Source organism: Nymphalis io, chromosome 15 (genome assembly GCF_905147045.1).
Source record: "Nymphalis io chromosome 15, ilAglIoxx1.1, whole genome shotgun sequence".
Lineage (NCBI taxonomy): Eukaryota > Metazoa > Arthropoda > Insecta > Lepidoptera > Nymphalidae > Nymphalis > Nymphalis io.
The window spans coordinates 3,680,806-3,693,423 of record NC_065902.1 but is presented as its reverse complement, the minus strand read 5'-3'; the positions used below and the strand labels follow the sequence as shown (position 1 = coordinate 3,693,423).

Genomic DNA, 12,618 nt, shown 5'->3' with positions numbered 1-12,618 from the left:
CAAGTACAGACTGATGTTTAAGATCAATCAACATATGACTGTGACGTAGATAGACGTTACGTAGCCACGAATGCGTGGCGACTCGAGACTAGGCCGCAGCGTCACCAAATTAGAAGCGAACCCGCGAACGGATCTGGTCTCCAAAGATTTATTTGTGTGACGCGAAACCCCGCCTCAAACTATTATTTACCACCGTCGCAGCAAACCAAATAACACCACGAAGTCTACACGTCATAACAAACAACCATACAAATATAAATAGATTTCAAATTTATATTGCACTGCCAATAATAAATACAATAACTTGCCAAATATAAAAAAAAACATGTGTTCTTAAAAAGAAAGTAAAATGTAATACAAAGATTTATCGACGCATTCAATCTTAACCTGAATGTGAGAAATTTACCTTTTAAAAGGTCGAGAAAAAATTCAAGTCGCTTTCAAATGTCTATTGATTCACTAAAAACTGCGTATATAATCTTGCAAACTCTGAACTAAAAGAAAACGCCATTTGATTAATGAGAATACCATAAATTAAAAGATGTTATCATGTGCTTGCCTTTACGAATACAATATGTATGTATATTTATCTCAGAGAACCGCAAATGTTTGAATATTATTAGATAGTGGCAACTGGTCACGTACTTGCGTATAGCCGACGAAAACCGGTTTCATTTAGACCATCAAATGAAGTTTCGACGAATACACTTATCGTCCTCTACAGCTTCTTTACGCAATTAATAATTTCACTTCATAAAGTTAACGCAAAGAATTGTACTTAAAACTAGAGAAAAATAAAACGTGTCGCGTAATGCTAACGATGTATAAAAATATATACGTATATACAATTTTGATAAATTATGAAAAACAAATTTACAAAGATTTTATTGTTGTGTAAATTACTGTTACTACATAAATATTTTCATTCGCTATGAACATAAACACAAAATGTTAACTATATCAATAATATCTCACTGCAGTTAATGATGCTAATAAATTGATTACGCCAAGCAAAACATACGTAAACTTAGCAAATCTAAACTCATTTACAATAATTTATGATAAAACTACCAATTATTTATTACTAGCTAACCCGTTCCGGCTTCTCACAGGTCAACTTAAGATCTGATATACATATACATAATATTACTATTAACTAACTATTGGTTTTCACGGCGTACATCGTCATGATCCTCATATTTCAGCCAATTTACAAAATCATATTTATGAATGAATTATACGAAATAACAAACTCTTCAAACATTGGTGAAACCCGTATGAAAATTCGTATGGGGGTTTTTGAATTTATCACGTATATATATAGACACACACGGCGGGGGGCTTCGTTTTGTAATATGTCGTGATAATTAAAAATACTTTTCGATAGATAGATGAAGTCATAAGTGCCGTCATATTAAACTTGTTAATGTTAAGAAATTATTTATATAATATATTATAAATTTTTCCCTTGAAAAGTAATAGTAAAATTTGAAATTGGTACTTCACATATGTCTATTGTAGTCCAACTTCTCACGTAATATATAAAAGACTTTTGTAACTCATGTATCTACATGAGTTACAAAAGTCTTTTATCGATTGAGGATTGTTTTATTGTACATATAAACTAAAAGTATTGTGTTTTGACTTATATAACATTGACAATAAGATCCGCCTTGCACCTAATATAACTGTACATTCGATCTTTATTATGTATCTACGTCACGTACATGTATAAAATATTATTATTGAAGTGCAATAAATAATTAATGAATAAATTAGCGTTAATTTTATTTGAATTGAGTGAGTATGTGTTAAACAATGACCATGTTTCTTATTATAAAAATATGTCCGCTAATTATTAATTACAAGATTTCCGATGAAAAAGACAGACTCGCGGTAAATACCATAACCAAAAAAGCAAGAAAACTGAGAGTCGATATAAGTCAACAATTTCACCCAAACACATGCATTCACGTCTGTACAAACAGATAGAGGCGCAATAAATCCACGCTGATAACGAAACAAAGGATCTCGCTAAATTGTACATCAAGGACTTATACATCGATATTGATATTAATATAACAGTTATATTAGTTAGCTCAATAAAACATATTTCGCAGAAAAAATTCTTGAGTTTGAAAAATAGAGTTTAATCTCTTGCAGCGATCTATCTTTATATAAGATTTTCTAAGAATTCCGACATTATTTGTCATCCGAAACGATGATCATACCAACGTTTACGAAACATTGCACAAGTTGGGACAATTTCTTGGCGTAGGATCAAATGTAACTGGATCATCGCGATATGACTATTAGAATATTCCAAGCTGTTAAAGTTCCATGAAATACATTTCGCTACGTGTTAAAATTAATTATATAATACATTCAGATATATGAAACGAGGAGATATTTTTATTTAAATATATAAGCAGGCAGCAAGAAAATATAACCGTCCATATATAATGCTCCACCAAACCTGGGAATTAAGATGTCGCCCTTCAAACCAGAAAACGACAAAATACTAAGTATTGTTTATTGGTAGAATATGTGTTAAGTGGGTGGTACCCGTCCAGACGAACTTTCACACAGCCCCACCACTAGAAATCTTATTTAATTATGACTAAACAGAACGTATACGTTACCCTCCAGGCAATCATTGAAAGATAAATTCTCCGTATACAAGCGTACTGAAAGTCGGATCTACCAAGGACATCGGTACCGAGTAAAATGTCGGACGATACTGAGCGAAAACGAAGTGAATGTTGTTCTTGTAGTAAATCGTTCTAGAGGCATAAAATTGATATATTTCTCTAGATAATAATTCTAGCTACTGTTGCTTTAGCTCTTATTGTAATATATATATATAACCTTCGATAAATAAATCCTCAGCATTTAAAACGTATATTTTATTCGATCTCATTGAAATATTCAATGCAGACTTATTTTCGATATCCATGGCATTTCAAGACAGAAAATTAAGGATTTCAATCGTACATATTTGGTTCTTGAAGTCGACATTTTTAGATACACATTTTATAGTTATCCCAAAATACTGTGTTCGTATCGCTTGCAACTTAATACCTTGACCTATTTGTGTTGTATGTCAGATTCGTCATACGAGCGAATACTATCAAAAATTTAAGATAAACTTGTATAATCATATATATGCAAACTTATATCGTCATAGTTAACGTCAAATTAAAAAATACTGCTAGTCACAAATTAATTAATGTTGAAATGTTAATTAAGAGTTAATAAAAAAATTCGTCAATGTTAACGAGTCGAACTAAGGTGTGTAAACATGGAAATGGGTTAACACTAGGTCAATAGGTCGAGAGCGCTGACAACTGCCACGCATATACAAAATCGCTTTAAAATAAGCTTATAAAAATAAAATATATACATTTATAAATATATTACACCACCTCGACAAAGGCTGATTTATCCCCCCCCCTCCCCTCACACGCGTGCAGGAACTATTATTACAATAAACAACGACTGAAAACGAGGACTCATGCAATAATAACGCAGTACTGCTTGATACACCTTTTCATAAATTCTTTAAACATGGTAATGATATACATACGTACATATATATATTTCCCCCTTATAACAGCTAAGCGGTAATGAAGTAGGTATTTATAAATAGTATATTTATAACACTGACTGATTAAATTAATACATGACTCGCCTTCAAAACCAACATTTACTACGTGACTGAAACCTTTGTTTATGCGTGGGATTAACGTGTTATCATTAATCTTTCGCAATTCATTGCTTAGTTTGGTCCAAAGATGTTTAAAATGTTGTAAAAAGGGACTTAAATCAATAAGTACCAGTAAATGACCCACTTCTGAGCATTGGTATCTTTTCTGTCAAGGAGAAGGATATAGAGGTTAACACACCAGACCGCTACAAACGTGTAGCTAACGAGGTAAGGACCGCTAAAAACATTCATGCAGGTTTCCTCACGATCTCTTCCTTTAACACATGAGATGAATTTTGAACACAAATTTAGTACTCGAAAAGTCACTAGTGTTTAGATGGATATGAACCCGCGGCCTTCTATTGTTCCACGAGTTCTTTCCATACATGCCATGGGAGATATGGCATAGTGGTGGAAAGACGAGAATCACAACCGAAGAATTCTGGTTCAAGCCGGTGCAAGCACCAGTGGATTTTCATTTGTTGCGTATGTCGAATGAAAATCTGCCACATGTGGGTGGCAAGTGGCCTTAGCCCAACAGTAGGATATCCACAGGCTCTTACTTCACTATACCATTATAGGCCATATCATACAGAAAGTAAAGGTCATTTTAGTCAACATAAATATTTACATTTTATAAATAATGTTTTATTTCGTCATAATATTCTAAACTTATAACTTACAAATATTGATATTATAGGCAAGACTATCTTAAAAATAATATTTTCATAACGTATTAGAGTATTTAGAGTAAAGGAGAAAGATACGACTGCCAAGTATTGACTCATAATTTTCATTCATGCTAACTACTTATTCGATTGAATAGTATTTCGGTAAAAGCGCGCAAAAACTGAACATAAATTCTAAAGCTGCGCAGATTCATAAACATCGTAGACACGTTATCATTTATTATTACATATTTTACGGTATAATAATACGCCGACTTACACTCTTCTGATACACAAATTCGGAATTTTTACCTACGTTGTACCATACTTCATACTAATCGATTTCAGTCATTTAAAAAATAATCACTTTAGAACTTTATTTATAAATAAGGATTTAACGCGCTTCTACCGACAATTGTCAATTCGATTACAACAGCTTTTAGAGTTATATACATTCAAAAACGCATGGTGCTTGAATTTTTGCATAATTTTTTTTTTTCAATTTAACTATTTCGTATAACTTTATATATGTATGTGTGTATGTATAAGTATATATTTAATTGTTAGTGCACACTACATTTGATTTTTGTAATAAGGCCACCTTTGCATACTTTATAATTTACTTGATCTGCTATTATACTTTTTTGTATCGTGTGCAATGAAAATTTAATAAATAAATAAATAATAAAATATTGACATACTATATAGACTATGTAAAACCGGAAAAAAAACAAACAAACAAAACAAAACTCATTATATTATTAGTATGACTGAGATTATGTAAAGGACTTGCGTCAATAAAAGTACGTTCAATGGAAACTCTTATATACGTAATATTTATATATTTTCCTTGGAAACAAGTATTCCAGTTAAAAACATAATTCCATAAGTCTATTAAAACATCGTTTACGATCACACCTGTTACGTAAGCTCAGAGTATTAAAAGATTTTGTAACAAACGATATCTTCCATTACGAAGTTTGATATAAATATTGATGTGATAAGTTTTAACGATAAATAAAAAAATAGCAAACTTTTTATATCACTCTTATCTTACTCAGACAATTTGTTACACACACAGCCATGTTTGTAACAGCTTATGTACTACCACAGTGTATATGTTACCTCGTGACATGTTGCGGGGGACCAACAGTTACACATATTAAAGGACTGGTCTTATGACGATTCACGATTCAAAAAACGAATAGTTTAATTGTCTACGAAACGTAATTCAAAAGCATGCCTTTAAAAAGCGTTTTGTAAGTTTTGAAGTCTCGTGTTTACTACTCGTAACTCAATATACAATAATGATTCGTTATGGGAACCCGGAGTAAATGAAATTAAGAGAGGAAATTTTATTAAGAAAGGGTGATGTTACTGAGATTAAACTTAAACTGCTATCGTCTTTCACTCTCCCAACGACATAAAAGTTTCATATCACGACAGCTTAGCGTTTTTAATATATGTTGGGTAAAATATACCTATACAAAATTGCTGGCCCGGGCACTTTCGTTACGAACACTGGCAAAACTATTATTATAACTACACCAAAACTTTGTTCAATGTAGACTTTATAAAGGCTACTTGAAAAAACAAATATATTCGTACTCTTTATGTACCAATTTGTCTGTTTGTTTTAAAGTCACAACATAAGTTAGATTTATTAACAATTAATTATATTATACATAAATTTAATCAAGAACTCTCGAGTAATAAGACAAATGGTAAAACCACAGCTTCAAACGCTGGACAAATAATTAACTAACGTTTATTTATAGGTAAGATTAATAATGTAAAAAACATCAATTGCATCCTGATCAATTTAAGGCAATTATTTTAATAATTATTTAGTATTTTTGCCTAAACAAATAAATTGAATTTAATAAGAGTTTCTATAGTATACAGCTTTTACAGAAAGAAAATATATTAGTCACATCTTATCTAATGTGTGTATTTGATGTGTATGTGTGTGTGTGTGTATAACTTATCTCAATGTCACGAAGAAAAAAGTCGCGAACTCGAAATATGCATATATTTTTACCTTGAGCTTGAACTCTGGTCGAAATCAGCCGATACTGACAGCAAAAAAAACTATGACATAATGATACGATGCCATGTTCAGTAGTTAAAACTGCCTCGATTTCAACCAAACGCCTACACGTTTCAGTCTAGTGCATAGCAACTACAAGCCTCTCGATTGCAACGTCGTTTTCAAGGCAGGTTGATGAATAAATCAGCCTTCAGTAAGCTCCGCGACTAGTTGTTATGAAAACCGGCTCTAACCTAGTTTTTAATTATTTGCATATAGCATCGATTCGATCTTATAACAATAGATTTGATCATGGATGATACTTATCAAACATGACCTTAACGGTTATATAAATAAAATATATAGGTACATAATTGTTTTAAACCTCAATGCCCTTGACGATGCATTTTAAATGTTTGCAATTTTGATTACATTTAATACCTACCTAACTAGTTAGTAGTTGAACGTTGCAATATTCAACATCATTCACTTGCTTACCTTATCTATCGGGGTTTGGCAAGGCATGTTTTTTGTTTAGCATGAATAGAATTTGACATTTTTTAGATTAGCGTATCTGACGGCAATGAGGTATAGAGACGCTTTAGCTGATCGTTCATCCGCCATGCGGGTGGTTAATGGGCTTAAATGCTCGATGATCGACTTTTACGACACCCATTTAGGACGAGGTGACTTTATTTTACTCTTCCGGAATCGCACAGACTCGTCGACACCTAATAGTCAGACATAAGTCGTAACATCACGCAATGTAGCACGTGGTTCCCTATGATGCCAAATGTGTCTCGACCTAAATTGTAACAGTAGATATATTAGAGCATTTTATCGGTGGTAAATCTTAGATGCAAACGTCTAATTTATTAACAATGTTCAATGGAGCTTAGTGTTGTAGTGACGTAGTCTTATCAATCTGTTCTTGAATCGGAGGGATATTGCCTTGTCATATATTTATCACAAACGTGCTACTAAAAGTAACACGTATTTACGGATGTAATATGCACGTAGAACGATAAAATTTGTTATTATATGAGAACCTATCAGACAATAAGCTTATATTCTCGTGGTTACGGAATCACGGCTGAACAATACTATTAACGATGGAATATTCCACGAAGCTTTCTAGAACTCCTCGTACAAGCATCGTCTTGCGAAACAGCGTAACGTTTTGTTCGGACACATAACGCAGGTCAGGCCTGTTTCGCCACTTTCACTGCTTGGGCATTGTGAATCAAAATGGCACAGCGGAGCAAAACAATCGTGACCTTACGCTTGGGGCCACTCAACAAAGTTGTCAAATCGATAAGAATATTTTTAGCGTGCAATGAAGTTTCAATAGAATCTGTTAAGTGTAGAACACAATCGAATCTATAAATACGACACGGGAAACCACGCGATTGCTTCTGAATATCAATTATCCAGACAAAAACCTTGAACAAATGGAAACGAAGCTAGTCAATAAGTTCAATGTATACCAAATTTTATCTCAGTCACCTCAGTTGCTTCCGCAGATATCAGGGTTGCATTAAGGTAAAGTTGGTACTCGGTTGTCTACGTAACGAACAACCAGTTACAATAAATTTATCAACATTCTTACCATTATGCCGGAAACCAATAGTCATTTGACACAAATGATAAAATTAAAATAAGAATATCCTAAATACAAGTTACTTCCTGGAGTTTACATTGTACTAAGACGCTTAGCCATTCAGTGTTTAAAGGCTTACTGGAATATAATAATTTTTTTTTATGTAATAGGTAGGCGAACAGGCAATTGGGCCACCTGATGGCAAGTTGTCACTATCACCCATAGACATAATGAACGGTTATTATTTCTTACATCACCAATTAGCCATCAACCTTGGGAACTAAGATGTCTCTTGTGCCTGTAGTTACACTGGCTTACTCATCCTTCAAACCGGACTGCAACAAAACTAAGTATTAAACTTTAGCGGTATATCTAATAAGTTAAGTAGGTGGAACCAACATGACGTGAGACGGGCATGTACTACCACTAAGAAAATTAACCAACTATTTCAAATAACGTGAAAAAACTCAATAGAAACAAAGACACGGTGTTGGTTGGTTGGTTGGTTGGTACGAATTATTATTAAGTACCTACTAAAACAGTCATGGAAGAGCCCAATGTTCGATGACTAGTTTCTATCAGCGAGCCAAATTTTCGGAAGAATAAAATAAGAACTTACAGCTTTAGAACTTACGAAAGCTATAATATAAATCGTATATGAAAACTAGCCAAGTCAGACATTAGGCTTCAATATAAATTATCCTAAGTTATAAAAATAATTTATATTTTAAGTTATAATTTATATTTTAAATTTCAGGAATGACCATTGAACTTGGCACCCATTTAGATCTCACTTCTTTTGTTGTTGAAGTCAACCACCAAGGCATATATCATAATATTGAACTTGGCTCTCAATTCACATTTGTTTTTGATGGGATATCATTACTTTTAGTGCAGAAATTATCTAGTATCGTGGTCCGAAATAACTATTATTCAATTATTTATAAGTAATGATCGTACAATATTGACGTACGCTAAATATTGAAATAATAATTAATACTATATCCCATTTAATAAAGTAATAAATACGAAAGTCGAATATCCTCTTAGTTATAAGTAATTATAAGTACTAAAATTAATATGTATGGATTGAAAAAAAAATTAAGGGTATTCCACACATTGTATATTTACATGAAGACCTTAAAATCCATATAAACACCGGCTGTTATCAATTTTGATTGCTGATTCTTACATTATATATATAAGTCCGTGTTCCTAATAGAATCAATTAATTGAAAAATTATAATAAAATGTTAAAAATTTACTAGTTTCTGATTTATTCCTTTGTATTCCACCCAACTACCTATCTGGATGCTAAATTTGAACGTCTGGAACAGGATTAGTTTTGATATATAGGTCAGTCAGTGATAAAAATGACGATTTTTGGACGTTAATATCTAAATAACAGTTTGAGGTGTTTATGAAATTTGGAGCACATATGTATCTCGCAAGTCTCAATATATGAGCCAAATTTGACATGTTTATGTGAAATAGTTTTTGAGTTATGAGGGGGTCGAAAATGGGTCCAAATGGTTCGTGTAATATTATTACACACGGTGCTGCTCTCCAGTTCTGTTAGCTTGAACTTGGCTTGACACGCTACCGCGTGTCTAGAATTGATCATGATAATCGTTCGATAACCTTGAAAAATATAAGAACAATGTATTGCATTATTATCATAAGTTATTTGTAAGGTAGTAACAAAGAGGACACGGTGGTAACTAGCTGTCTGGTCGACTGACAAACAATTGGAGACATAAAAGAATGAGTAAACAGCTTTACGCAAACTGTGGCCTTGTATACGGAGTTATTTTGTTCACATAACAAATCATGTTAGATTAAAAGTTTTCCGAGATTAGTTTGCAGATGATTTTCTAAATCAAGGCACGATTATCCGTGTCTCTTACAGATAAACAAAATTATAAAATGTTGTAACACTTAATACGAACGTATTTTGTTTGTATGTAGTTTTTTTATAAACTATAACAATAATTTTACAATTATTTTCTGATTGAGGAGGTGAATATTTATACTACGTGATTTTTATTTTACTTGAAACTTGTCTCGTTCTATTACGACTAATAATGTTTCATAAACAATAGTCACAAAAAGCAATAAATACAATAAACATAAAATCTATCACGTATTTTATTATATTTCTTAGTAATTTTATAGCATTCAATAAAATAGCCATAAATTTTTCAATTGATATACAAAGTTATAAACATACAATATATATATATACAATATATATATATATATAATACATAACATAGGTATTGTAAAAATTGTTGGGTTTATAAATAAATAGCTGATTGTATTAGCACAAACATAAAAAAACAATACGAAGAGACTACCGACGGTGCACGTGTACAAATAAATTTATATTTGAATTTCAAATTAAATTCGAAATGTATGTAAAGATAAGAGCTGAACAGTCAACAGCGCGTGTGACGTGGTAATAGAGGACCGTCGAAATCGTACGATGTTATCAACAATCAAGCATTCAGATCTGCGCACATATGTATAACTACACAAACTCACAGAAGAAAAAAAGATCAATTTTGAGCAATATGAGAAAACGCTCGCTGCGAAAATAACAAGATTTATAACATATTTTTATAAATAATATATTTAAAACAATATCAAAAGCACAATCTTAATATCCAAAACGAGAATTAAACGAAAATCACACCGAATTATTTCATGACATCATAACTCACTTGGCTATAAACTTCCTTAAGCCCGTTCGTGGTGAAATTCCAAACTGGAACACGTTCACGACGAAATTGTCCGTTTCTATCAAAAGCACAAGCACTGCAACTAACAGAATATTGCTCAATACAGGAATCCAACTAGATAGTCTCGAGCGATACAAATCACTTCGTAACAATAGTCCAAACCGTTCACGTCCACAAGTAAATATACAAGCAATGTAAAACGGGTTTCTCTTTTAAATTCTTAATATGCATGAAATGAAAGAACTCAAAAATAAAAATTACAATACGTAACGCAGAACACTTGTTTCCCTTGGCGTTGCGCACTAGTGACTGAGCCGAGTCGCGAACCACGAATCAATGTCGGTGCAGCTGTGTGGTATACGGCGTGTCTGTGAGCCGCGAACACACACAACCACGCGAGCTACACTCGCCCGCACCGGGGCAAACTGACGACCAACGATTCTGTCTCATCTTTAAACGCACCCTGGACCGACATTACTGTGTCGTCCCTTAAACGACGTGAATGAACTCTATGACCCCAAAATCTCTTCCACCTTACTTACTTTTTTGATTTATTTAAAAAAATACATAAAATACCTTAAAAATATGGCTAACTGTAGAGCTAATTTCAAATTTTAAAATATATGTAAAGGTATGAACGTATGTATGTTTTGGTTCCTTGAATTAAATAATGTTTTTTTCAAGTAAGACGCCATTTTATTTTATAGTATAATTATATATGCAACTAACAATCAGCTGCTTTATATGAATAAATAATATAGTACAATACAATAAATCACAGAGGATTTTTTGTATATCATTTTAATTATATATTGAGCATAGCCCTCTCCATAGCTCGCTGAGCGACCTTAAAATGGTGGACTAAACGAGTGCGTTGAGTCCACCATTTTAAGTATCTGACAGTGGTCAGTGTCCACGTCTCGGCTCCGTAAGTCATAACCGGTAAGATGCACTCGTTGAAGACTTTAGTCTTCAAGCATTGCGGTATTCGTGATGAAAAGACTCGACCAAGTTTCCTATACGCTGCTTTTCTACGTGTTTCCTTCTCAAAGTTGTTTCAACCCATCTGCAAAGTTTGCCCAAGGTATACCTATACTCCTGAACAACTTCGAGAGGAACTCCGTTAAGAGTTATCGGTTCCGGGTTGACGTGTTTATTGAACATTATCTTAGTTTTGTTCAAGTTCATCCGGAGAACAATTCGAGCAGAAGAATCAGCCAAGCTGCTCAGCATATACATCAGCATCAGCATATGCATATCCTGAACGGTTTCTGCCACTCAGAAAGGTACTCGCCGTTTATGTTTATGCCCGGCCCTTCCCAGTGCAGCGTCTTGAACATATCCTCTAATGCATTAATGAACAATTTCGGAGAAATGACATCCCCTTGTCTCACTCCTCGATGCATGAGGATAGGGTTAGGACTGCTGATTTTGCACTTTGACGGTCATAACAGCAGCGTCATGCAGACCTATCAGCACTTGGATGTATCGCCAATCGATTTGGCACTGTTGCCATATATATATCTATTTTTATATATATATATTTTGATATAGAGTCAAAAGCCTTCATAGTCCACAAATGCTAAGCACAGGGGCTGATTATACTCCTTGGTCTTCTGTATAACCAGACACACTGTGTGAATGTGGTCTATGGTTCCGTATCCTCTTCGAAACCCGGCCTGTTCCGGGGGCTGAAACTCGTCAATTTGTGATGACCCTGGAAAACAGCTTATAGACAAGACTCAAGAGGGAAATAGGTCGGTAGTTCTTCAATAAGGTTGTCTCCTACTTTGAAGAACATTACGACAACACTCTTGCTCAATGCTTTTGAAGTTCTCCCCGAAAAGATGACAGAATTAAATAAACGCTGGAGC

General features: G+C 33.4%; 1 protein-coding gene across 3 annotated transcripts in view; it reads right to left on the bottom strand.

Moving 5' to 3' along the window:
* LOC126773641 (inositol hexakisphosphate kinase 2) overlaps window positions 1-12,618 on the bottom strand; it is a 42,471-nt gene that overhangs the window by 14,145 nt on the left and 15,708 nt on the right. The window contains exon 1 of one of the 3 annotated variants that reach the window (XM_050494639.1): window positions 10,727-11,188. The exons of the other annotated variants lie outside the window; for them this stretch is intronic. The gene's annotated coding sequence lies outside the window, so the exon portion shown is untranslated. Of the gene's footprint in view, window positions 1-10,726; window positions 11,189-12,618 lie in introns of those variants that run through there. 3 annotated transcript variants of the gene reach the window in all.